This window comes from Humulus lupulus, chromosome 1 (assembly GCF_963169125.1).
Source record: "Humulus lupulus chromosome 1, drHumLupu1.1, whole genome shotgun sequence".
NCBI lineage: Eukaryota > Viridiplantae > Streptophyta > Magnoliopsida > Rosales > Cannabaceae > Humulus > Humulus lupulus.
In genome coordinates, this window is record NC_084793.1 from 57,257,175 (window position 1) to 57,263,419 (window position 6,245).

The following is a 6,245-nucleotide window of genomic DNA, read 5'->3' on the forward strand; positions in this document are numbered from 1 at the left end:
TTGTGTGGAATGTGTATCATTATTTATTGATTATACCAAAAAAAAGAGTGGAGTTACCTCTTAATATTCTAAGCTCGACTTTATTCTTTGCATCAATATCTCGAAGGCTTTGCAGTTTCTTTGAAAGTGTTATGCTTCAAAAACAGGTCAGTAAATGCCACCCTCAAGTTCTTAACCTCTCTATCTAATTCACTTGGTGTCCTTTGCCTGCAAGATCCTAGAAAATGGATTAGGATCCACCAAAAACTGAGATAAGTCTACAGATCAGTGCTTGAAGTATCATACAAAAATAAAACTGTAAAACCCACACAGCTCTTACCATTTTCTAAAAGTTTTTCAAGACTACAGTATGTATTCCATCTTTTAGATATCACAAATTATCAACAGCAACAACTAAATTACTTAAGATGTTCTTAGTCTGTTCAGAGGCTCTCTGTTGATCACCTTCCATCTGTTTAGGAAGGTCACATAAAGATGAACTTTCTGTTGCACCAGTTTTCGTAAGACGACTAAGAAAAGCCTCATGAAAAGTAGGTTCAGATTCATCTGAAATACAGTATAAAACTTCCTTATCAACAAACACTATTTCCCTGATGTCACTTCCAGTTTGCAAGCATGGGTTATAGAGCCCTTATAGGTGCAAAACAATTAAACTTGTAACTAAACTATACTAAATTTCTATGACTAGAATGATAGTAAATGTAGAAGCAAATATTACATCCTTATGTTAATAAAACAGATCTAATGATCCACAGCACAAAAACCAATTGTTATCTTAAAAAATAAAAACCAATTGTTATCCACAACTTAAAATACAACAAAAAAAATTTAGTCTCATAAGAAAAAGCATTCACTGCCCAAAATAGAGGAAGAGATTAGCTAACTTGTGTATATTTCAAAGCATCTATTCAAACCAATCACATCACAAGGCATCGGTCGAGTTGGATTTAGGAATAAGGATTGATTTCTCTGTATTTTAAATACCATGCCATTTCTAACTTCCTACATCTTTAAACAAACAGCACAGCTAAAAGACTTTCAGTTGACAAACTAAAAATAACTAGGAAGCAGCCAATATGGAATAAACACCACAAGGCAAAACCAGAAAACTGCATGATCTCAAATAAAGATGCATAAACGCGATAGGCGATCCTAACAGACAAAAAAGGAAAGAAGCTCACCATCTCAAATCCATCTTAATAGGTATTGTGAGACAAGACGTAAATAGATCTGCAGGAAATTCAGCACTTTGTGGAAGAGTCTCATGTCCTTCACAAGCTCCAAGTAGAATGCAATCCCTTGTGGATCCAGAGGAGCTAGAAGCAACCCAATCATGAAGCTGCCAAACCATCAAATCAAGTCATTATATATACAAATATATTTATATATAAATATCTGAATTACAGATAATGAATTCATGTCACGTAGCACCTTAATTATCAATACATATATCAATTCATTATATGTTTTGAGTTAAAGCTTTACCTCAATAAAAGCATTCACAATATTCCCCCAGTTGCAGAGCAATCAAAAACATATATGGAGGGTGTCTTCAACCAAGAATCAAGGTCACTGATTGGCAAAGGGATATACTGTGTATAACTCTGCAGTACCAATAACATTGGTGAGAAACCAAGCAATACTCTAGTGATTGACCTTAAATTAAAGAGTCATAAAAGAGTTTCAAAGAAATAGAAGACCTTATTGAAAACCCAAATTTCACCACTAATGTTTCAAATGCTAATTAAATAGAAATTTACAAAGGAAAAATGTTGCATAAATATCCAGTTTTGACATTAGACTCCAAAAAATAACTTAGCAATCCCAAAAAATAGTCAATCTCTAAATGAGATACAAGTAAACAAAGTAGTCAAATACTAAAAAATATGACTAGTTTCGTGAGTTAGGACTGTGATAATAAAGATTGTGTGGTCACTATCAAACTCTCTCATTGACAAGTTTTTTAAATGAGGCTATCCAAACAGTAACTAAAAATGCAAAAACTTGATAGAAAACCTCAACACATGAACACATGTCAAGTCTTCAGAAATATGCCATTAATTAAAAAGTTCCAGCTTGTTCTTTAAGTACTTTTTTATCACTGATGAGAAGGAAAAAAGTTAGTTCATCTAATCCTCTTTAAAGACTTATTACAAACAGTTTCAGGGTTTAATCTAATATTTTGTATCCATTCATGACAAGCACCCAATTACCAATTAATGAATAAACTACATTTATACAAAGCAAAAAGAAAAAGGAAAAAGACTCACATCTGGAACGACAATCTGAGCATCAGAGTTCTCAATTAGTGGGGCATTAGATGAAAAGCTTCGATTTCCAGCGCTGGCAAATTGAAGTTAAACCTCACTAACTAGTAAGAGCTTGAGTGCTTTAGAGAAGGTTTCTTCAGCGTCATTTGAGAATTCCATATATATAGGCAGAATACCATGATAAAGCACCAGCATCTACTTAATCCTTTCTCTGCTAAGCACAAATTATCATGTCAGATAAAATATTTTGCACTTGCAGAACCGTGCTACTCTCAAATTTAATAAGCACCCAAGCATATTTTGAGTGTTGAATATATTCAATTAGCATGAGAAAAAATATGTCGTTAGTGAATATGGATGATAATTATAATAACAGATAAGAAATAGTACTTAGATGGTTTACGAAATCAGTTCAGTTCATAATTATGCATCCAGTAACTTTATTTTAGCTAAGTTGAAATCTTGAAGAGTCAAAAGATGTCATCAGCTGTGCTGGCACATATTTTGCTAATCCTGTTCACTTACTTTCTTTTCCCATTTCTATACATCGGGCAAAATAATGATACATTAACTACAGAAGACTCCTGTGTGCCTAATTTGTCAAAAAAAATTCCTGCTAAACCCAGAGGAGGTAAAAGAGAAAAGCAGATAAAATCAAACTTAGTGACTGAATTAATAGAATCAATTCTCATTAATGAAGTAATGATACAAAAGAGTATATATACAGAAAAGACCAAAACTAATAAAGTAACTAATCTACAAAATAACAATAATTAGTTACAATGAACAACTAACTAACCAAAACAGTTAGTGTTGTTGGGAAAGCATTATATGGGCATAATTGTTGTAATGTGATATTTTAGTGTAATATATGGGCATAATTGTTGTAGTGTTGGCATAATGCATAACAACATTTCTAATAAATGGTCCGAATACAAGCGAATTTACAGAAACATAGATAACAAAATTTAAAGCATTAAAGAGATCAGCCTTTGACCAAACACCTTAACTACAGCCACTATATAGCCAGAATAAACCCATAAGAAAAACTGGTAGGAGCTATGAACTAGGCTCATGGAAATTGGGAAAGAAAATAAGAATTTAGCAACAAGCTATTAAGTTATTTCCACCCTCATCATCAAATAATAATATCAAGATTGCCAAGCAGATGCATACAAAAATATCCTCTCCTGGACATGGAAATCAGATATCAATAGCAGATAGTAATACTGAGGAATATATACTCATTACGTGATATGAAACAAGAGATTTATTTTCAATTTTTTAGGCTTTCTTGCTTGTTAGAGGACATGTAGTTTACTACTTGCTGTTGTTAGAGAGAAAGGGGATGCTTGTGTATGGATGGAACTAAGAGAAGAGCTTAGGGTGAAGAGGTGGGACTAGACAAAGAAGCCAGCCATTAGCCCTCTGTAATGTAAACTGGAGTATGGAAGTGGAACTCAGTCTAGTCTGCTCTCATCCAGCAAGCTCTCTAACACTAGCTAGCGCTAACCCCTGCCTATCTGTCCTCTTCGCTACCTCTCAACAGTATATATCCATGTATATATATAGATCAAATGGTACCTAAAAAAAAAGTCAGGTGCTCCATTTCTGCAATTGTTTCAGTTCTTAATTTGTTTGGTTACTACCCACTCTTGTTATTATACGTTAGGTACTTCGTTTATTCTTTACTTATTCTGTTCTTTTTTTTTCTTTTGGATTAGTATTAGTTTTGGATTTGGATTATAACATTTTTCAAATATTTTCAGAGCAGTGGAATATCAAAATTATATGCAAGGTTCAACTTCTACATATAAAAAGTTTTCCAGCAATTATTTTCTAGCCAAATGAAAAGTTGCCATGAAAAAATATTGCATAAACAAAATGCAGCAACCTGTTTGAAAACCTCAAACTATGTACTTTGCACATGCACTTGTGATTGCTGCAACAATCAGAGTGATTTTAACTAAGCACGAGGATAAAACATATAAACTTGTTGCAAGATCAGGTATGCAAAAATCAAATAATACTTGCATTAGCTCTCAAAAAGATTTCAGATCAAGTTTACAGAGAGGATTCACATCATCCTATGGTGAGTTCTAGATTTAAGTGTGTCCATCTCTATTAACCAAACATGATACTTAAATAGCTGGATGGAGAATCATGAAATATATATGAGACAGAGACTACTAATTATGAACTTAAATATAACTATGCAAATTACCTTGATGATTCCCTCCAAGTAAGCATCATTTTATTGGCTCTTGTATCCATCTCACATTTATTCTGTGTTATTGAGAAAACTTTGTAGCCTTCTCTTTAATACATCTATGCTATCAAAATTTATAAAAGCTATTCCTCCACAAAATTGCTGCAACAAAGGAAATTCATCTCTGCTATCAAAATTTATTAAAGAACAACAACCAAATCCAAAACAGTCCTTCCCAAATCAAGATTATGGTATGTAGACATCATTATTGTAAGCAAGACCCAAAAACTGAAATCGTCAAAAAACACTCTGAAATCAAAAACCCAAATGTAAATTCTACTGGAAAAGTCAAGGGAAAATCAGCCCCCAAAGAAAGCATATAAAGTAATTCTTGTAAACTGAAAAACAGAGTAATTCTTGTAAACATAAAAGAAAATTTAAGCAAAAACATAAATTTTGAGGCATCCAAAATCATGAACAAACTTAAAACGATGAAAACTTGGTTCGATCAATTCAAATGCAAAACTAGTGTAGTTTTCTGAAATGCAAATACAGAAAAAGGACCCGAAAAAATAAGTTTCAAAAACAAAGAAATCTAAATCATTTGAATTCTTACATGAAGACATATTTCACAGGTTGTATTCCCTTTCTTGTTACACCATTCCTGTATACAATCTTTATGAGAAAACTGAAACTTTTTGAACAAGAAAATTAAAAGAAAAGGATTAGAATTAGACAGTTCTAGAGCAAGCACAAGAAGCTTCCAAACACACCCAAAAGGGAAGTCCATAACTAAACATAGTTGAATACATCAAAAACCCTCACATATTATATAATCTACAACAAAATTAATGGCATTTTCATTTAGTAAATTATATATATGTGCATATATATTAAATGCACTAACATATATATCATTGAGATTGTATCTTCTATGAACATTGTAAAGAACCCCGACTCATTCAAATAAAGTTAGTTCAACATATCATTAAAGCCTACCCCAAAACAATTAGAAACAAAAAGACTAAAATACAGAAAAACACATCATATTGGGATAAATCAAATCTGGCCTAAAAACAAGACTCAAATAGTTTAAAAAATTATTGCTCGGCACCCATATATCATCTCAGCAATTAGTAAGATATAAAATTCATTAATAAGTTAATGTTGGTTGAGGTAAAAATAATGACATATCCATTATTATGATCAAAACACTTCAACTCAACAAAAAACAGAGTTAAAGTCAAAGGCATAACAAATACAGATTCTATAATATATGTTCATTCACATAAATACAATGATAAATCTTACCATAAATCATTGCTAAAAAAGTTGTCCTTAAGACAATATCAACCAAATGAAACTAAAAAAATTATTTTAGTCTAGCAAGTTTAGACTAGATAATCTTTTCAACAATTAAATAGTCTAGTCTTGAACAATAAGTATAAATTTGTTGATAAATGAATTGTAATTAGAATAAATTGCATTAGGACATGATGAAAATTAATAATACACATAGACCAAAATAAATTGAGAATGATCAGCCTGCATAATGCACAACCACAGGCATATAAGCTCATAAATACATTGAAGAATAAATTCAGCACTAACACAACTGATAACTAATTTAAGTTTTAGGTGACAACAATAACTGCTAATTAAAATGAAAGAAATGATAAGACCAACCATTTTAACTTGTTGCATCCAAAATAGAACTAATACAAATGACAATAACAGAGTTTCGAGAGACCATTTAACAAACGGTT

General features: G+C 31.8%; 1 long non-coding RNA gene across 1 annotated transcript; it reads right to left on the reverse strand.

The window, feature by feature from the left end:
* Window positions 1-1,259: 1,259 nt before the first annotated feature.
* Window positions 1,260-2,357, reverse strand: LOC133829879 (uncharacterized). The gene is made up of 3 exons (XR_009891897.1): window positions 2,271-2,357; window positions 1,486-1,604; window positions 1,260-1,339 (listed from the first exon to the last, which is right to left on the reverse strand). It is a non-coding gene; the product is annotated as an uncharacterized LOC133829879 (long non-coding RNA).
* Window positions 2,358-6,245: the final 3,888 nt, after the last annotated feature.